At 45.8% G+C, this 21,527-nt stretch overlaps 1 protein-coding gene across 4 annotated transcripts in view; it reads left to right on the top strand.

Annotated features, from left to right (window-relative positions):
- Lypd6 (LY6/PLAUR domain containing 6) overlaps nucleotides 1-21,527 on the top strand; it is a 116,912-nt gene that overhangs the window by 54,359 nt on the left and 41,026 nt on the right. The window contains exon 1 of one of the 4 annotated variants that reach the window (XM_041631373.1): nucleotides 1,908-1,994. The exons of 2 other annotated variants lie outside the window; for them this stretch is intronic. The gene's annotated coding sequence lies outside the window, so the exon portion shown is untranslated. Of the gene's footprint in view, nucleotides 1-1,907; nucleotides 1,995-10,333; nucleotides 10,400-21,527 lie in introns of those variants that run through there. One more of the 4 variants, XM_041631374.1, reaches the window with a different exon arrangement.

Consider the following 21,527-nt stretch of genomic DNA (forward strand, 5'->3'; position numbering starts at 1 on the left):
GATGAGCTTGTGAATTCAAAGCTCTTAGCTGTGAAGAGGTAACGGTGTTATTTTTAACACAGCACTACAGAAGCCTACATTTTGAAAAGATAAAGAAGCCTCACAGTTGCTTTTTGAAGATGTCAGAAGATACTAAACAGCCAGTTCATCAAGCCTTAAGGCTAATGGAGTTCATGCATGGGGAGTGGGGGAGGAGGCAGGGCAGCCTCATCGGGCAGGCAAAGGTTCCTGGTGGTCACCTGCTGGATGCAGGGATCAGGCCGCAGAGGCCTGGCTGAGCTCAGGAGCTGCCTGAGCTCAGCTACATGATAGCCCTTGAGCATCAGAGGGTCTTATGCATGGGCCTGAAGAACAAGAGAGCTGAGCAGCTCTGTGCTTTGAGAGAAGAGGAGACTAGCTTTCTCCAGCCAACAGGGATAGGTTTTAAAAGGTGTTTGAACAGAGTTTCTAAGTTTTGGCATCAATTTAACTCCTGGGGCTTGAACATAGAGAATGTATTTTGTAACAGGTCTGGCTGAGTCAGTATTATGGTGACTTGTTCTCTCTTTTGGTGAGCTTTTTAAAAATAATAATATTAGAATTTAAAAATGAAATGATAATAGTTTATATTATTTCGTATGTATGAGTGTTTTACCTGCATGCCTGTAAGTATACCATGCGCATGCCTGATGCCGGCTGAGGCCAAGAGTGTCAGATGTCCTGTAACTGGATGTACAGATGGTCGTGAGTCACTATGTGGGTGCTGGGAATTGAACCCAGGTCTTCTCCACGAGAAAGAAGTGCTCTTGACCACTGAGCCAAATCTCCAAGGCCTCCGGGACAGGCTTTTGATTTGCACCGAATGCAATGGGAAGGTCTGCTCAGAGCAGACGGAGGAGGAAGGAGGGCGATACTACACAAAGCTTGCTTGTGACTTGGAAGGTTTGATGGCCCCAAATACCAAGTGCGGTTGTCAGCTGACAGGGTCTCCTTTCTAGCAGGCTGGCAAGCTTCCTTCAGACCTTTTGTGTGCAGTGTCAGAAGTGGAGGCTTCTGCTTCAGCTAGTATGGCGGCAGGGACATCATCCTCTCTTAGTGCAGGACTGTGGAGGAAGTCAGCCTGTATTCTTTATTCTTCTGGACCAAGGCGATTTCAGAGTCCTTCGTGCTTGTGTGAATTCCCTTCCCTCTGGATGTCAGCTGTACAGTGTGTAGACAGTGTTGTCGACAGGTGGGCTTTAACTTTCTGGCCACCAATCTGTGTCAGGTACTGTGTTATGGGCTTCTTTTCTCTACTTTAAACTTCATGGAAAACAGTATGAAGGATGCTCCCTGCCCACCACACACACTGATTTGACATTCATTCCTAATATATTTTAATTTTATCTCCGATACATCTTTTCCTATATATGGTCTAAAAGACATTTGAAACGCCATACTTCTGCCATGACCAGTGACATGCAAATCCTCCCACTTTATACGCACTGACTGCTGTGTAGTCTGGACATATTTTCCACCAATTAGATCATATTGTATGTTGTTGGCAGTCTTTGCTGAATATGCATTTGGATTTTACTAGTACTATCTTTAATGAACGAGTGTCTGTTCTCCCAAAATAGGGCGTTGACGACAGACCCAAGAAGCGATTCTACCCAGCTGGAGCTCAGTGAGCCTGTGAGTTTATTGGCATCCCTCACAGGGCATGGGTAGCTCACAAGCAGATCGACTCATCACAGAAAAGCCATCCCGGCCTGAAGGCTGCTGAGGGCTGCTTCTCTGGAGCGCCCTGTCCACATTGCAGCCAGCAACACTGGAGAGTCTCAGTTTCCCTGGCAGGAGTAGCTTCCTCGAGAACCTTGGGAGGAGCTTGGGTATTGTAACCTTTGGCGTTTCCTGAGCCCTGTGAGCGTTGTCTCCGTTTTCCTGGGGTGAAGGCTTGGAGTGAGAGGACGCTGCTACGCAACCCCTCATTCACTGACGAACTGTCAGAATGGCCGCTATTTCCATCTTATATGGTAAGGTGTTTTCATGCTTAAAATCTTCAGCTTTCTTCTTGTCTTGCATTGAGTTTTATCTAAAATGGATAGTCGGTTTCGCCAGATGCCCTTCAGACCCTGTTGGTCTAACCCACTGCTTTCAATCCACATGTGTGTCTACCTTGATGATGCGGATGGTCTTCTGGGAACGGCCCACTAGAGTGACTCCCTCCCCAACCTCCCACACCCATTGTCAGCAATGTTCATTTGGGGTCTCCTTACAGCATTTGTAAGTGCTCATGTGTGGTAACACCTCCACTTTCTTTCACTATGCTAACTTCATTCGTTTTCATTTTAAGTCTCAATGGCTCGCCCTAAGGTGGTGGGCTTGTAGGGGTATCTCTGCGATTCTATCATCTTGAGTCATTAATTTTAATGATTTCTATTCTGTACGAGATATATGCAACTTACTATGAAATTATGTATTTCTGCTCTCCTTTTTAATGGTAGAAATTCCCAGCCTCTCCTATAGTAATTGACCTATTCAGCTTCCCACTTTTAAAGTCAGCAATATTAATTTCTGTCTATAGTAATCATACAGAGAGGTTAGGAATGCCCAACCCTGCTGTGCACCCCACATGCACTTCCAACCCTGCTGCTTCCCAGCATCCTCTTTCCTTCCATTCTTGACTATTGTTGCAAAATAGTCTGGTTTCTTTCTTTTTTATTACATTTTTTTGTGTTTATTTTACATGCCAACAATTTCCTCTCCCTCCTCTCTTCCTGTTCCCTCCCCCCACCTCCCGTATTATCCCCCCCCCCCACTCCTCCTGTGTTCAGAAAGGGGCAGGCCTCACATGGGAGTCAACAAAGATTATCATATCATTATCATTTTGTGGCAGGACAAAACTCCTCCCCCTGCATCAAGGGTGGGCCAGGCATCCTTGCATGGGAAATTCTGGGTTTATTTCTTACTTCAGGAATCTCTAACTTTTAACTGACATGTCCTTAGTCATGGTACCATATCCTGTTAATTTAATACTAGGTTTGTAGTAACAGTTCTTACTGCTTTCCTTTCTCTCTCCTTCAATACGTTGATTTGGGAGTGTGGCTGGCATGCGTGGAGAGAAAGGGAAACCGGAATGGTATCCACCTCTGGAGATGAACTGCCACACTAAGTGACATGCATAGACTAGAGTCTGGCATGAAATGGAAGCTATTAATTCAGCCACGCCTGTGGAGCTGTTATACCCCGCCCCCCTCAACATTTTCTCTTGTTCTGCAAGTCAAGTGACACCTTGTACAGATGTCGGGATACAGGCTCAGGGTACAGAAGTTCAGGTGTGAGTTCTTTTCTGTGTCTTGAGTAAGCAGAGTAAATGCCAGTCTGATCTTTTTCCTCTGTAGGTGACTTTTTTATTTTTTATTTTTGTCTGTCTCTTGCATTTTGAGAGTGTGGTGTCATGGCTGGCCTGGTACTCACTGCGTAGACCAAGCTGGCCTTGAACTTGCGCTGATTTTTCTGCCCCTCTCTCCGGAGTGCTGGGATGACAGACATGAACCACCACTCCTGACAGCTGCTGATTTTCATTAGGAAGCACTCAAGATGTTTCACTAAAATCGGGGGAAAAAAAGCTAGTTACGCTGCTTATTAACAGGCTGTTGGAAGTCCTAGAAAATATGAGACAAGAAAATAAAGTAGGTATTTGAAAACAAGTACAGTTTCCTTCTGTTGCTGTTGGTTATCTTCAGCAAATCTGTGAGCATCTAATCCTAGGGAGGAAATTAACAGTGCAGTGCAGACTTTAAAAAAAAAATGAAGAAATTCTCCTCTGATTTCTTCAGTCACAGTCTCCTCTTTAATTCCCATTTTCTGTGCTGTTTGCACACTTACCCCTCGCCTGTGTCACTGTGAGATGACACTCCTTTGGTATGGGTCAGTTTGCTCTAGTGTCGTGAATTTCTGTCTCTCTCCCTGGCTTCATCCTGGAGATTATCCACTAGGATGCGATGGGGTTGGCAGAAGTTGGCTGCATGGGTGCTGTTTCATTCTGTCTCAGAGCCACGTAGACTAGTCAAGGCAGGTTTATCCTCCTGCTGCCTGCTACTCTCCTATACTGCTGAGGAGGCCCGGGAACCATAACCAAGGTCAGGAAGCCTGTATTCTGCCCAGCCCTCCCTGCTGTCCTTGGCTTGTTATTGTGCCCAGCCCTTACTGCTGTCCTTGGCTTGTTATGATTCCGGTGTTCCAGAAGTTGACCCTAGGTAGGAGCTAAAGTAGGGCAGTGCCAACAGAATGACCTGGTGCCTGCAGGAATACTTGGTGACACGTTGCTGTGTGGACAGTGTGTCCTTTGAACATCTTGTATTCCTTATTGCCCCCACATGCCTGGCTTCTGACTTCCTGTTGGGGGGGATGAGAAAGAAATAGAACTTGGAAGTCTGGCATCATTTCCTGGTGACTGATTGGGCTAGGATGACAGATGACTGTTTTTGCAGCACAAGGCGAGGACAGCATCAGAGCTTGGGATTGGTGATGGCGTGTAAGAAGATGATAAAGGGGAGGATCCATGTATGTCCATAGCTCAGTTTTTATTTTCGTAGGCTGAAGAGCAAATGTTAAAGCAGATCTATACAGTTGGGGATTATGCATCTGGATGAACTGGTTTTTGGAGGAAACTGTAAATTAAACGGCACTGGTTATTGTTATTTCATTCCACCTCCTCCTTGTGTTTTGTGACATTTGCAACACGTTGTGCCATTTGGGCTGGCCTCGAGCAAATGTCCTACCCATCTCAGCCACCAAGTTCTGGAACAACAGGTTGATGCCACCATGCCCAAGCATATTAGCTTTTGGTTAACTGTCATCTTTAAACTCTGGTCACACAGTTCGCCAGCATGTTTGCTCCCCGGTTAGGACAGAATTCAACAGAGATGTCAGGACAGCCTCAAGTCCATATTTCGATAAGAGTAAAGGATTTAAATAGCTTGGTTTTCGATATTGTCGTGTGCCCTAAAATTTAAAACTGACTTCAGCACATGCAAATAAGAAAAATAAGTGGCAATATTTACATAGCCCTGTCTGTGTATATGAGATGGTTTTCTGGGTACTGCCGCCTCCTGTCAAACAGTAACTTAGAATTTACTTTTCTCCCAACGCAAACCCTGGATGTGGCCGGTCCTGGGCAGGTGTGGGGGCTCTAATAGTTCCTGCCCATGTCCCTGTACTTCATGCTCCTCATAAAAGCAGCTACACTTTTGGGCTTTTGTCTGAGTTTCCAGCACCAGGAAGAGTGAATGACAATGTTGGGAAAGCAAAAGTTGAATGAGAGATGTCTCCAGGAGCCTGTGAGTGACTGCTACTGACGTGGAACGAGAACTGCCATGGGCACTTCCGAAAGGAATTCTGGGAAGCGGATTTTGGGCCATAAGTTGCCTCTTTGGGCAAAATTTTCAGGGTACCATGAAGAAGTGTGACTAATTTTTCCATATGCAGCCTTCAGTGCCTGGTTCAGGGCCTTTCACCGTTCCCATCTTTTCCCCACTGACGTTGGCTCCTCGGGTGCGTGTCATGAAGTCATATCTTTCGCAGAACGCCTGTGAGCTCCAGAAGTTAAGTGTGTTCATTCCTTTGATCCAGATGGTACTCCGTAGCCACACATCTAGCTACCACCTTCCCCATATCCTGCTTTCCAAAGTGCTCATTACACTCATAAGAGATGTTAGGTTCTGCAAGCTTATTCCTAGCTTCGAGATAGTGCTTGGCATCATACAACGGGGGCTTAGCTGAAATGTGTTGAACTCGGTCTTTGAAAACTCATTAATTTATTGGAATTCAAAGGCCTTAGAAAGATTTTTAGCCTTTTAGAAATTCTTACATTCTTCTGAACCTTTCTGAGGTATATGCATATATCTGCAAACGTATTGGCTGGGCTTGGCTTGTTTTTGAGAGTGCCCACCTCCCAACCCCATCCCATCCCCTCCCCCTGCACCACTTCAGGAGGCAAGGTAGGTCAAGGTCTGTCCTCAGTCTCAGGATTTTTCTGCTCTGGCCTCCTATTTGCTGAGATTGCAGCTTTCACTGTGCCCGGCTATTTCTGACTCTTTGTACTTTTATAAATCAGGCCGGTTGTGAGTGTTGAAGTGTTTGTGGTTTTGTCCGTGGTTTGTATCTGGATGCAACTGCTAAATGCGCCCCTTGTTTCCTGTGGCACTAAGTGCTTTTGACAGCTGTGGACTAAGTAGAATTTAGGGACAAGTGGTCTCAGGTGTGGACTTGAGCACTGTGGTTCAGGTGTCCCTGACTCAGGGATCATTTCAAGACAAGCGATGCAGTTTGTCTTAAAAGCAAGTCTCTCTTCTCTGGGGAAAGGGTCTGTGTTAATTCTTGGACCAGTTGTTCTTCTTCCTTCCACATGTCAGCAGAAAAGAAAAAAGATTGCAGATTCTCCAAAGCCACTTGGTTCTTGTGTGTATTTATGGTGTGTGTGTGTGTGTGTGTGTGTGTGTGTGTGTGCTTGCGAAAGTCAGAGGATAACTTTTTCAGCTGCTCCTTGCTTTCTGCCGTGTGGGCACCAGGGGCATTAAATCAGGGAGTCTGTCTTGGTGACTGCAGTTTTACCCACTGAGCTTTCCCAAGATCACTGGTTTTTGCTTTTACAATTACAATGTGTTTTGAGTGCTGGCAGGAAAGCAGCTTTACGGGTGAAGCGAGGCTATTGTTAACAAACCAGAATTTTACCAATTGCGTGATGAGCATCTATCTAAGCACTATTGGCTCAGAGGGTGTGACATGTCTGTGTTAAGGAGGGTAATATACATGGCCATATTCAGGTCCCTTCTGATTAGCTCATAAGAAGGGCATGCTTGCCTCCCTTAGCAATAGAAATGCGTTTACTGGGTTGTTGTTCAGTAAAAATAACCTGAGATACCAATGTTAAGAGTTTTAGCAGAACCACTTGATAAACCCATCTTAACATTCTTTTGTTTTGTTTTTGGTTTTTCAAGACAGGGTTTTTCTGTAGCTTTGGAGCCTCTCCTGGAACTAGCTCTTGTAGACCAGGCTGGCCTCGAACTCACAGAGATCTTCCTGCCTCTGCCTCCCGAGTGCTGGGATTAAATCCTGCACCACCACTGCCCAGTAGCATTCTTACTGCTGTGATAAAACACCTTGACCTAAAGCAACATGGGGAAGAAAAGGTTTTGTTTTGTTGTTGCTTTTTGCTTTTCATTTTACACCTCTCACCACAGCTCCCTCACTAAGGGAAGTCACAGCAGGCACTCCAGGCAAACACTGAAGCAGAAGCGGGGCAGTGGTAGCTCATGCCTTTAATCCCAGCGCTGAGGCAACTTTAATTCCAGAGCTGAGGGAGACAGAGGCAGGCTGATCTCTGTGAGTTCAAGGTCAGCCTGGTCTACAGAATGAGTTCCAGAACAGCCAGAGATACACAGAGAAACTCTGTCTTGAAAAACAACAACAACAACAAAAAAAAACCAAAAAAAAACCCAAACCAAACCAACCCCCCCCCCCAAAAAAACCCTGAAGCAGAAATCATGAGAAATGCCACATACTGGCTTGCTCCCCATGGCTTACTCAGCCTGCTTTCTTATATAACCCAGGACCACCTCCTCAGGGGTGACACTGTCTACAGGGCCTGACCTGAGTCCTTCAACATCAATCATTCATCAAGAAAATAACCCCACAGGCTTGCCTTCTGGTCCATCTAATAGAGGCATTGTCTCAATTGAGGTTCCTTCCTCCCAGATGACCCTACCTTGTGTCAAGTCGACCAGAAACCAACCAACCAAACAAACAAACAAACAAGAAGCCAGCACAGAACCTTTGCCAGTGGTATAGTGGAATGGGCAGTCTTAGTTCCGAGGGTGTCAGTCAGTGTGATGCCAGTGTGGTTGGTAGCGGCGTCATCATCAAGTCAGCCAGAAACGCGTTACTTCTGCCCCCCAACCCCCAGACCTTTGGGTGGGTCAGGATTTTTGAGAGTGGAAACAGCCAGCTTTTGTGATCAAGCTTTCTCCTTCAAGGTCAAATTTGAGAACTCTAGCGGCTAGGCTCACAGCTGTAAAATCATGATGTTCCCAAGGTGTCTGACAGAATGTCTCTTAGAATCAGCACCTAGTAAAAATGTCTCTTTTGATAAACTGGCATAAAATCTTTTTTGCAGACAAGAAGAATGATAGTCCCATCATGTTGCTACCTCTTCCATTTCTGCCGGAGTCTTGGACCCGTGCTCCTTCCTGGGCCACAGTCAGGTGCCATGCCGGGACCTTTTATTCCTCCTTCCTTTCCAGGCATTTTATTTGCTTGTTTTATTTAACAGCCTTACTATGAATCTTTCATTATAGGCTTTCTCAAATCCATTTTGCTAGTAAGTGGATTGGCAGTGTGGGATGGGACATAATTCGAAATAAATTGACTTGCTCACATAGTGATTGGCACTAGATGTATTTGACCAAGAAATAGACTAGATAGTAGGGAAAGCTGGCCTGGAATTAAACATAGCTTGCAGAAAACATTTCATATAGCTTTGAATACTTTTTCGTGGTAAGAAAATGCAAACAACATAGAATGATAAGAAATATGCTCATAGGCCCTCTGCTCTCTTCCTCCACCCTAATACTGGGCACATTTTCAGTGTCTGATTATTACACTATACTCAAGGAAATGGATGAACAGAATAAACCAGCTTGCATTTTATGTGCGTAGAGAAAACAGAAAATGTGGGTCGGGGGGTCAATAGGAAACAAGAGAATTTTTTCTGTGGTACATAGACTTAGCTCACTGGTTTCTCAGGCCCCATGTTCTTTCTGCTGTTACTCCCAAGCCTTCTACTTGATTCTTTTCCTCACCTTGTTTGTGAAGATTTGCACTTTCCATTTGCTCTTGAAATCAGTTAACGCTTAATCTATTCCCTGGCATTAGCACTTCCCCTGGGGATTTACCAATTGATTGGCCTTTTAATCCAGTTGTTAAAATTCTCCCAATACTCGCTGACATGAAATAGTTTCAATTTGGGTGTTTTAAAGTGCGGGCCGGGGTCATTAGGGATGTGAAGTTCACTTATCTACTCTGTGGAGCCCAGATATTGCCTGGGAATCGATTTGCTCAGTAACAGTAGCCTCTGGGGGACTGGAACAGTTGCCAAATCCCCCCTTTCCCTGAGCTCGGTCCACACACAACACTCTGAGAACACACTGTATGACCTTTGCAGGTCACCACACATGTGGATAAATTAAGGGGGAGGGGACCTCACGCTGGTCCAGTGCATCTCTATGATGGATAGCTGGGTCTCCAGCAATCTCAGAATCTGTGACCAGTTCCCTAGAAATTGATGGTGGTGGTGGTGGTGATGTCCTTGGTCCCAGCTATTGATGTTCACCCTGTGAGTCTTGTAGACTTTTCTGCATTCTCATTTAAGAAGCATCACCACCTCCATCTCAGTGGACTGGGGCTCTCAGCTGAGTGGCACTAACTGCTGGCCTATCATATCCTTTGTCTGGGCTCTGGAGTCTTGTGGCCATGCCTTTCTTGGGCTTGGTTCACTGTGCTGACGGCTGCCAGTTGCAGTGGGTTTGTTGTGTATTCCCACATCATCTTGGAGTGCAACGGAGACTCTTCTTGCTACTTTGGGTCAGTCATTCCTGCACTGTGGTATTCTTTTGGTCCCTGGGCATAAAGAGCTGCTACTGTAGCAGCTACGGCTTGTTCCCTGGAATGCTTGTCATGCGCAGTGCCACAGATATACCTCCTGGGACTTCCCAGAGCAGAGTCTGGTGGATGGGCAGTGAAACATCCCTTATGGGCCAATGGGAGTATCCATAAGAGAAGCCATACTGGCTCCTTTGCTCTGGTTTGGGGCCCATAGGTTCTTCCTACTCAGGGCACTGCATTGAGTCTAGAGGCCTCACTCACACCTTCTGAGGGACAGTGCCCGATCCTGTCTGAGGAGCTGATAGCTTTGGAGCCAAGCTGTTTAGAAGACTGGTCCAGCATTCTGTATTACCAGCCACCACTGGGCAGGGCAGTGTGGGATCCAGAAAGGATCAAACGGACTTGGTCCCAGGCCTATGTCTTTTGTCAATGCAGGGGGTCTTGGGCAGATGCTGTGGTATGCAGGATCTCATGCCTCGTGAGCAAGCAGTTTTCAAACCGTAGGTATCATTGGCTGTGCTGCCCCTGGGTTTGAGTCCCCTGGCATGTTTTTGAGCTTTTAAAATAGTGTTGGCATCTTACGATCAAGCATTCTCTTTCACAGGACTCAGGAGCAGAGGTGTGCCAGGAGATGACTCTCCAATAGGGCACACTGCTTTACCACAGATGGCGTAGCTGCTCCGGAATCCAAGTGGCCGTTTTGGTAATTCCCCTGGGGCCTGCTGTCAGCTCTGCATTCCCAAGTAATCATGGAAAAGAATTTAAGTGATTTCCTGTAAGCACTCAGCCCCGAAAGGTGGTTTCCAGCTGCAAAGCTGCATTAGTAGGTCTCTGTTTTAGAGGACTGTGATATTGAAAGATAGGAAAGACGAGAAACCAGAGGCTGAGGGGAGTCGAGACGCTATCGCGCTGTCTAAGCAAAGGGAAAGGAGGAGAGCAAAGTGCTGGCTACAGGAGCGGTGAAGAAAAGGCTGTTTTTTTGGTTTTTTTTTTTTTTTGGTTTTTCGAGACAGGATTTCTCTGTGGTTTTGGAGCCTGTCCTGGAACTAGCTCTTGTAGACCAGTCTGGTCTCTAACTCACAGAGATCCGCCTGCCTCTGCCTCCCGAGTGCTGGGATTAAAGGCGTGCGCCACCACTGCCCGGCAGAAAAGGCTGTTTTGAGAAGCATCTAGAAAGCAGCATTTGTAAAACCGCGTGTCTTGGGGGAATGCCTGTCTAGCACAGTCCTGGGATTTTTTGAGTTCTACCAGGTACTCTGAAAGAAATCCGTCGGCTGAATTTTTTTGCTCTTGCATTGTAAAGTGTTCTCAGCGATCATGCCTCTAAGAGACACTTGAGCTCTGCTGGGCCAGAAATGGTAATGAGCTGTATTTAATCAGCTGACTCTTGAGCAGAACCCTAATATTAATTTTATTGAGCCAGTTTTTTTTTTTTCTTTCAAAAATTCAGAGCTGGGCTAAGCCAGATACAGATGGGAGCGCAGTATCAAATACCTCGTTCATCTGCTGTGTTTCCTCCATAGCCCTAGAACTTAGAACTGGGCCCAAGACTTAGTAGGCAGAATAAATAATGATGAAGGGAATGCGTTCTCTTAACTGATAATGGACCTGGAAGGGTTTTTTTTTTCCGCCATGGGCACTGAGCTGCTACTGGGAGGTGTTGGATCTGTATTGTATTAAATAGTCCACAGTCTTAGGGAAAGCAGAAACCAACTCTGTGAAGTATAGGCCACTCAGGTGTTATCTAATTTTACCTGATCTTTGGGCTTCATCAGAGCTTATAGTAAGAAAGGATGAAGTAGTATTCCTTCCCTTCTCTTGATTGCAAGCAGGGACACCAGACCTTCTGGATCATACTTAACAATCACTGTGCGGTACAGTTCCAAGGGAAGGGCTAAAACTCTTAGCAATCCAACCATATGAACCAGTGTCTGGTATTTACTTTCACCATCTGAAGAGTTTAAAAAGCTCATGGGAAATAGACCATGTGTTAAAAAGACAAGGATGCTTCTGAGCATTCTGTCAGACCATGAACATTTGGAACTGTCTGAAGTAGGTAGCAGTTAGGGATTGACATGGGATTTAGCTCTATAATACAACATGCAGTTTGATTTATGAAGATAGGAATTTGCACCCATGCTAGCAATGTTGGCCTGAGATCAACTTCCCACGTATAATGAAACACTTGCTTCCCTCTGCGTCTTGCAACCTTGTTGTGTCCTTCATCCCTGTCCACCATCATCCTACTGATTCCAATGATCTAAGAAAGACATGGAAGCTCATCGATGGTCCGGGGAAAACGGACTAGCAGGTTGAGAGTTCAGAGCACCGTGGTTCACTTTGCCTTGTCTCCTTCATCCTCCTGGTTCCCGGGCTTCAGATACCTTCTCTGTACCAACTAGAGATGAATGGCCACTTCCCTCTTGGTGTAGATTCAGTGCCTCCTCCCAAACTCATGTTGGGTTGTCATTGCCATTGTACTGTATTGGGAAGTGAGACCTTTACAGGGGAGCAGATCATGAGAGCTATGCTTGTGTTCCGGCTAAACTAGTGTCATCTGGGAGGAAAGTACCTCAGCGGAGGAAATGCCTCCATACAAACGACTGAGCTGTAGGCAAGCCGATAGGGCATTTTCTTAATCTTAATGATGGATGGAAGAGGACCTACCCATTGTGGGTTGATGGGGCTGCGTTCTATAAGAAAGCAAGCAGAACAAGCATGAGAGCAAGCTAGTAAGCAACACTCCTCCATGGCCTCCGCATCCACTCCTGCCTCCAGATTCCCACCCTGTTTGAAACCCTGCTCTAACTTCCTGCCGTGATGAGCAGTGATATGCAAATGTAAGTAAAATAAACCCTTTCCTCCCCAAATTGCTTTTGGTCACGGTTTCATCAGAGCATAGAAACACTAAGACGACCCGGGTGAGTGGGCTGATGCTGTCCCACGAATGTGGCTTGACCTTTCTTTGCACGTGCTCGCTTGCTTTTCACTATCTTCCATTTCGTAGTGGAATCTCCAAGTCCATCTTAAATGCTATAGCTGTTGTAATTTCGAAAAAGCAGTGCAGTGTGTGAGAGAAAGATGCCATGCGATAGAACACAGGTGGAGTTTTGTTTTTTAATTGGGGGAAAGTGATAAAGGGAGGGAGGAGAGACTGACCTCTGGGGACAGGAGAATCAGAAGAGAAGAGAGACAGAGAAGGGGAAAGAGGGAGAGGGGAAGGTAGTGAATGTGCACAGGAGGTTTACTTAGTGGCTACATCTGAGGACATATCCTGTCAGGATCTCAAGGGCAGGCCAGTACAGGTGCCTGAATACTAACAGTAGCCATGCTCTTGAACATTCCAGCTTCCAGAAGGGTGATCAAAACAGATGTCCCTTGCAAATTCCCTAGTCTTTGGAGTTGTGTTATGTCAACAAGAAGACATGGGCTTACACCCCTGGAGTGACACGGTCTTATACATCCAAGAAAAACTGAGCAGGGCACCCGCTATCCTCCATTCTAACCGATGGAAGACCAAAGTATGCTGTAAATGCCATATGAAGCCTGGATGCCTGATTCCAGCCTTTGACTCTGCCGCGCTGTACCTGGGTCACAGGTGGACTAGGTCCGCCCTCCCTTAGTTTCCTCATCTGTTTAACTTAGGGTTAAAAAATAATAAGCTACCCAATAAGATAACTGACAGAATTGAATGTATTCAGATTTTAGCCATGGACTGAGGAAGAAAGGCAAGCACAAAATCTCGGTGGCAGCCTTCAAATACTGACCCCTAGGTCTCCTTACTTCCCTTTGACTCCAGAAGAAAACTGATCAAACTTTGAGGAACACCCCTAGAAACAGCTGTGCAGTATTTCTGATTTAATTAACGTGTGAATACTTAGATCAGTAATAACCATTCTACTTCACCTTTATCCAAAGTCACAGTTTTAAGTGACTTCCTTTATTTATTATTAACTCCAAGCTCTATTACCGAATACTGTGACCACTAGCCACATGTGGTGTTTATTTTTCGTGAGTGACTTTTTAACTTAAACTACGAATTAAGTATAATTAAATTAAGCTTCACTGAACAACTCAGTTACTCAACAGTCATGTTGCTAGTAGCTCCCGTGGTGGCCTCGCCCATCACTGAAGACAGCCCTGGTAGACAGCCCTCATTCTGCTGTGGTGGTGGACACAGGATCACAGAGTTTGTTACCCACGCCAGTGCCTGTGCACACTCAGGGCAGCTGGGTGCTTGAGAGCTCTGTGCACACTCGGGACAGCTGGGTACATGAGAGCTTTGTGCACACTTAGGACAGCTGGGTGCTTGAGGGCTCTGTGCACACTTGGGACAGCTGGGTGCTTGAGGGCTCTGTGCACACTCGGGACAGCTGGGTACATGAGAGCTTTGTGCACACTTAGGACAGCTGGGTGCTTGAGGGCTCTATGCACACTTGGGACAGCTGGGTGCTTGAGGGCTCTGTGCACACTCAGGCCAGCTGGGTACGTAGAAGCTGTAGATGTAAACAGTAGGACTTGGAGTGAGGCATACGGAGCCTAAGTCCTTCCAGGACCTCTGACCGACTTCCTTTGCCTCTATTCTAATTCCCTGTACCTCACTCTCAGGCCGGATTTTCCCCCTTCACCCACAGGAGAAAGACCTTGCAGGATCCTACATAGCCACCCAGATTGACTGGTATGGATATTAGAAGTAGGTTGCCTCAACTATACAGATGCATTTAAGATGAATGCATCGTGACCCTTCCTCTGTTTCGGGGACCACACTGCTGTATGTTCCTTTGCACCCACCCCAGGCTCGCTTTTCCTTCTGTGAATACCGTCAGAGAAAGTTAGGTAAGATGGAAACCTTGGTACCTTTCACGTCACTACCAAGACTTTGCCCTCAGTTACCGTTAGTTACCGTTGCTCACAGTGGCAGCATAAAGGACTCTCTCAGTCTTTTATTCTTTTATTGGATGGCTCAGCAGTTCTTTAATTGAGTGCAACTGGGAACTGGGTGTTGTTTGCCAGGCCCATGAAAGAACAGAAGGCCTTTGGGGCAGTTTCCCCTTGCTAACAACTTGAGAAACACCCTAAAGTTTTCTAAACTTTACTGCCACAGAACTGCCTGGACTTTAAGGTCAGAGGTGCTTACTGATTGCTGAATCTCTCACCACCAGGGACGCACTGCCTGGTAACCAGTGCTGAGAGTGTTGCTGAAAGCTTGGGAATCACTTGAGAGCTCTCTCTTCTTCATTCTCCCCCTCCCCCACCTGCTCTCCCCTCCCCTTTATTCTCCCCTTGCCAGCGTTTTACACACTTACCTGACTGTGACTCCCCACCAGGTCCAGCCCCCGTTTTTCCAGGAAGTACTACCCAAGTCTCTCCTCTGCCAAACTCCAGAACAGAAGCTGTCAGGAACTGCCAAAATCATGTTCAGTGGTCTCTTCCCTCCAGCAGGTGCTGTGGAGATCTTCAGGCCCTTCTGTTGTCCACTGACTACCAGAAACATTACCTCATTCCCACCCTTCCTCCGTCGCCCCATTCCGGAGATACTATATTTCCTTAAGGGCAGAGCTTCCTGAAGCAGTGTCTCTTACCCTTGAACCAGCTCTCTGCCGTGTGTGTGTGTGTGTGTGTAGTGTGTGGTGTGTGTGTGTGTGGTGTGTGTGTGTGTTTTGGTGTCCTGCCTTCTTCATTTGTACACAGGGTCATAATAAGCCTAGACTGTGAGGGTGGTGGGGGTGAAAGACCTCCATTGCCAGAGTATTCTACAGGTCATGAGCTGAGGGAAGGGAAATAAAAGACCAGTGCTGGAAGAGAGACATTCATCTTAGCCCACTGGTAACTACTGCCCAATGAACGCGTCATTGGTAGTTTCCTTTGTATTGAATTAACTCATTTTATTTTAATGTATTTTTTTCTTACTTGCCAATTTTCATTTAGCTTTAAAGCTAGCTATGGGCTTTATACATGAAGGAGCGGGTAGGGTTTTCTGAATAGGCGTAAGCAATCTTAATTAGCAATAGTTTGTTACCACTGATGGTAGGACGGCTTGTGTCTCCGAGGCCTCTCCTCCCTTAAGGAAAAGACATTCTCAAATTTGCCAGGTTCTGACTAGACCTTCCTGAATCCGCCTATTTCACTCGCTCTGTGTTTTTATCCTCAACAAAGGACACTGATTTTAGTGTGGAGAGAACTAGAACAGCTGGTAGAAACTGTTCCTGTCCGTCTTGGCATCTTTCCATTGAACTCGGGGCTACTGAATACCTCTGTTAAACCCGTCACAGGTCGCTGGCTTTCAGAGTGGAAAGCCAACAGTTCCCAGCAGGGCGTTGATGCCCCGTGGGCAGCCAGGTGCCTTCCACAACAGCCCCAGGCAGCTTTGAGAATTCCATTATCCAGCGAGCTTGTGTCAGCATTGACCCAAGTCTGTTCAGTTCCTCACCCCTGTTAATCCTGTGAGACCTGGAGGAGCTTTGGGTTGTGATTTCTCCCTCCTGTAGAGGATGAGACCGAGGCTCAGGGTGGGGTAGGGAATTTACTCAGGCCTACAGAGTTGTGGCAAGGTCTAGCCTGGGCTGCGTAGCTTCAGGGCACCTTAGACCCGCACTGCTCTGATCTGCCTGCCACACACTGTAAATATCCTCACTATAATCCTAAAGTAGAGAAGAGGCCTCTGGCCACCACAAGTTACATCTGCACAGCTTGGCTTCTGGCTATAAGGGGTCGCTTTTGTGTCCTTCAGGACCTCCCGTCCAGGGCAGAGGGAGAAAGAGGCGGTCTAGTCCCTGACCTCTAAGCCAGCTAGCATGATGCAATGGAGTGTTTCCCTGTGCTTTCTTAAGCTGGCTAACAGACAAGCCATCTCAAGCTAGGCCCTTCTTTTGTCTGTTGGCTGAGGAGTCCCCGTGCTGTTCCTTCAAGTGGTTCTGGGTGATTTCCCAAAAATCAGCGCTAGAGCAAGCGCCAGAGGAAGGTTTTTGTGTGGCCGATGGTTCTCTGTGCCCCAGTTCCACTTCCCTGGCTTTGTCAGCTTGCCATCTTCCCCTCTTTGAAGACTCTGGTTTGCGAAGGGAGGATAGCACGGAGCTCTGTTCATTAACCTACCTTTTCTGCTAGGAAAGCAAGTTCGTTGGCACAAATACGAACTATGTCGTTTGCCTTCCTTTGGCCAGGGTCCACTGGTCCAGATGTTTAGGATAGAGCCCTCCTTAGGACAAAACCACAAACTTGCAGTCTTGGAGTGAGGGGCAGTGCTTCAGCAGATGCTTGTGTACTTAGGGTCACAGAAGGCTAAGCTGCACTGGATCTGAGATCTTTGCCTACCCTGGCCATGGCACTTCTCAAAGTTGTCCCTGTATTTATTTATTTATTTATTTATTCATTATGTATTCATTCATTTTTAAGTCGTATGTGTTCATGATATATAATGTGGACTTTTAGAATGTGTCTATATTGTGAAATAATTATATCCAGCTGCTGTCTATATCTATTAATGTCACACGCCTGTTGGTGTGTGTTGAGAATGTTTAAGCTCTCTTTCATAAGCCGTTTGTTAAGTATCAACGTTCTATTATCAACTGTAGTCATCCTGCTGGACGATAGCTTCCTCCTGTCTAACTGGGACTCTGCACTCTGACCAGCCGCTGCGGGTTCACTCTCGTCTACCAGAAGCCTCAGGCAGTTGTCCTTCTGCTCTCTGCATCTGTGAATTCACAGCTTGTAGATCACGCTTATCCTGAGATCACGCAGTATTCTGTCTTGCTGAGGCAGGCTTCCTTTTCCTGACATGAAGTCTGTTGTGTTCGCTCATGTTATAATGAAATTTTAGTGTCTTTTCTCTTCTCTCTCATTTCCCGTGTCCTACTACTACTGATTTACTTAGTAATTGGAAGGATAACAGGAATTTATCCAGGTCTTTATAAATTGTAATGGATCCTGGGTTGTTTGCCTATTGCTGAGGTATATCAGCAGAGATAACCACCTGACCCAGCAGGCAGAGGAGATACAATGTTTTTTTCATAGGCAGCTGGAAGAGCACATGGCCTGAGTGGCTATGCCAGGCTCCTCGCTTCTTCTTCCATCTGTCAGCATCACTGATGCAGCTCAGCATGGAAGTCAGGGAGCTGGGTTAACATGAGGCCTTTCCTAAAGAGAGCTCATCTCCTGGGGTGCAGTGCTGATCCTGTAATCCCAGAGATGCACCCCAGGTCGCACAGGGATATCGGAGACCGCAGAGATGGTTGATGCCTTGTCCATCTTGAGCTAAGAACTACCTCTGCTTGGACATAGCGTTTGTCATCAGGTGTGATAGCAGAACTCAGTTTTCTTTTTCTTCCCAGTTTCATTGATAGGAGATTCATTTTTCTTGTGGCTCTCTGGGCCTTGTGGTAGGATATTTTTCTTTGCTTCCTGGAAACTTTGCTCTAGTTGCCGCAGTTAGAGGCTTGTATCGCAGCAGTAAGACAGTAAGGGAAGCTGCCTTTCTTTATCTGATTCCTTTTTTTTTTTTCAGATTTAGGTTCAAATTTTAGCTCACCACTGGTTAAGACTATGACCCTAGACACGCGGCTTTTCTTTTCTTCATGTTTAAAATGGGATATTATCTACTCTGACACGAACATGGATTAAATTAGTATGGATCGCTTCCTTTAATTACTGGTATTAGCAACTCGCACTATGATTATTAAGGTGATTATTGCCTTTCCCGTCTGATTATGATCTCCTTAAAGGCATCAATGTCTATGCAGCATTTGACTTCTCTTTACCTCCCCAGAACCAAGTAGGTAGGATATATCTGAAAGCAGGTGTGTTGAATGACCTGACCCCATCCAGACGGTAATCACAATATAGCAACTGTTGTCTGTAAGATTAGAATGAATTGTGTGCATTCTGATTCATAATATATACATATGAATGCCATGCTACAGGCTTCTGAGGAAAAATGAATTGGAGGTTCTTGGGGAGTGGGGCAGGACAGACAAAGTTACCTGGGAAGGGAAACATCTTCTAGGACAGTGTGGTGCTGAAATGATAGCTCAATAAATAAAATGCCTACCTTGCAAACATGAGGATCTGAGTTCAACACACAGAACCTGTGTACAAAAAAGTAAAGCATCTGGGTACGGTGCATATGCTTCTTACAATCTCAGGACTGGAGAGGTTGAGGCAGACCGATTCCTGGAGCTTGGTAAACAAGGAAGGATTGCAACCTCGATGATAGGGACATGGAGTTCATTGATATTGTTTATTTGTCTTCATGCTCAGGGTGATGAAATCCTTCCTTCCTTTATGTAACTGTGTTAAGTAGCTAAATGTACTTAAAAAATAGTGTTGCAGGTTAGGAAACCCAACTAACTGCTTTTCCAAAACAAAGAAACTAACATTGAGCTGTCATCATGGTCTGTACCTGAAGGGATCAGAGACCTGGGGTGGGGAGCGAGTAGGTACTAGCACAATCTGCTTCTTAAATATGTCCTTTGTCAAATGAGAAACATGATTAAGATTTAGAAGTTGGCTGCTGAGGAATCAAGTTATTTGAAAATAGTGATTTAGCCACGGAGTTATGATGTAAGCCATTTTAAAAAATGAAACCAATACCTGTGGTGGTTTGTCGTTCCTGTGACACATACCTGTGAAAATCACCTGACAGGATCCTGGCTTCCTTTGTCTTGGGGTCTCAGCTATCTCATGGTCACTGGGGCCATTGTGTCTGGGCTGGCTGTGAGGCAGAGCATCTTCAGGGAAGTCTGTGGTGAAGGAGACCTGCTCACTTCATAGTGACTAGGAAGCACAGAGAGGCAGGCAGGCATGGGAATGCAGACTCTCTTCACAGCATGTCCCCAGTGGTCTATTTCCTTCAGTGGAACCCCACCTACACAAAATCCATGAATGAGGTCAGAGCTTTCAGAGCTTTCAGGATCCAGTCACTTCCCTAGACCCATCTGCTGTCAACCAAGCCTGTCAGCATGCACCTTTGCGGACATTTCGTTTCTAAACTATAATATTGGCTGTACCTTCCTTTTCTTTTTCCCATGAGAAGATAGGAGAGGCTGGTTCTCTTCCTATAAGAAATTCCGGAAGGTCTCCCCATACCTACCAAACATGCAACTTCAGTCCATTCTCAAGGTTGAACTATATCCGAGACAAATGGAAGCACACTTTTAACAAGAGCTTGGTCAGGATTCCTGGCACTGTGGGCAAAACCCACCATGCTCCATGCAAGGTGGCAGCGAAGACACATCATTGGCTGCTTTTCAATCCTGACTAAGAACCAAGGTTACAGGACCATAATGGGTAGAGATGAGATTTATTCTTTACGTTTCTTACTTCGCTGCAACAGCTGGAAGGACAGAAGGTTTAGCTTTTGAAGAAAGGAAGACCGTTTATGTGAAGAGAAAGCCATGCTCTGTCAGGCATTTGAGGATTGGAATGACACCTGGGTCACATGCTCAAGGTGCCTGGAGCTTGCAAGGATGAACACACTTTACTGTAGTTAGCCCAAAAGAAAGCTTCGTTCTCATTGGTAGATGGGTTTTAGTTAACACAAAAGACAGAAGGAAGGTTTCCGCAGAAAGAGTATAAAGATAGTGACATTGCTTGCATCTATCACCTTGAGCTTTGGACAGTCAGCACTGGTGAGTGGCAGTTCATGAGGTGCTGGGAGGGGTGACAGGGAAGAAATAGCACACCTCAGCCCTCAAACAAGAAAGAAAAAGGTGGTCTCAAATACTGTGCAAATACCCCTTAACAATAAAAGCTAGTTCAAATCGTGTAACTAACTCCATGGAGTCAGAGAAGGCAGGTTCTTCTTTGGAACCCATGGCTAATAGTGCCCTTCATGTTGGTGAAGCTTCAAAACACTCAAACTTAGTGGAAGAAGATGAATGGGTCACTGCAGATGCCTTTGGGGAGTCCCTTGAGAGAGTGCCCGGTGGCTGCTCTGTCATCAGGGGAGAGAAGATATGTCTCATTCTAATGCTTGGTTCGAAGGACTGGAGAGATGACTCAGCAAGTAAGATCATGAGTTATCCTTTGAGAGGACTGGGGTTCAATTCCCAGGGACCACATGGTGGCTTGCCATCAGCCGTGATTCCAGTTCAAGGGGGTCTGCTGCCCTCTTCTGAACTTCGTGGGTGTAAGAAGCACAAGCGTTGCACAATGCACGTACAACACACATTTACCTAAAACTAGGTAAAATTTAGAATGTTGGGTTTGTAGCTGGGTTATTTTGAACATAAGAGTGTATCTTGTCCTGACTTAACTCACTGATAACTTCGTATTGATTACTGAGTGCCATCTTTTATGTCATGCAAAGGTCTCTAGGACAAAACTCCCATAAAAATGAAAGGAAACCATGACATTTTAAAACATATAGGAAAGACCAAGAAAAGACACCCAAACAAGAAATTTCCCAACCTTCGCCTGTTTCCATGTAGCTTAAAAAAAAAGATAGCAGGCTAACGTTTTTTCAGTGCCCCATTCTAGTGTGGGGACCTCTTTGAGTCCTTCCTACCTTATTGTTTATACTTGAAAAAGCCTTAATGTCAGTTCTCAAAAGTTTTCAAGTTGGTAGAAACAGCAAACAAGTGAAACAGCTCCCAGAACAAACTCAGCATCCTTAGATGAGACTACATTGCCAGACATTCTCCCTAGGCATCCTCTATCTTTCAGGAGCCGAAGATTTTTGATGCAATTGTCCATTAAATGAGTTTGGGACAAAGCAGAAGGCTGTTTCTTGTTTGTTTGTTTGTTTTGTTTGTTTTTTTCCCTATAACTTTAGCCTTGCCAATGACTCCAGAGAAAGGAAGTGCACATTTTTTAAAAGCATCGATTTTCATGCAAATGAATCTTCAGTTTAGATCAGGAATGTGAACATTTTTCTCCCCATAAGTTGGAAATGCAACGTTAGTGCCTCT

This window comes from Microtus oregoni, unplaced genomic scaffold (genome assembly GCF_018167655.1).
Source record: "Microtus oregoni isolate MIOR12 unplaced genomic scaffold, Mior012 000037F_ref0000500, whole genome shotgun sequence".
Taxonomy (NCBI): domain Eukaryota; kingdom Metazoa; phylum Chordata; class Mammalia; order Rodentia; family Cricetidae; genus Microtus; species Microtus oregoni.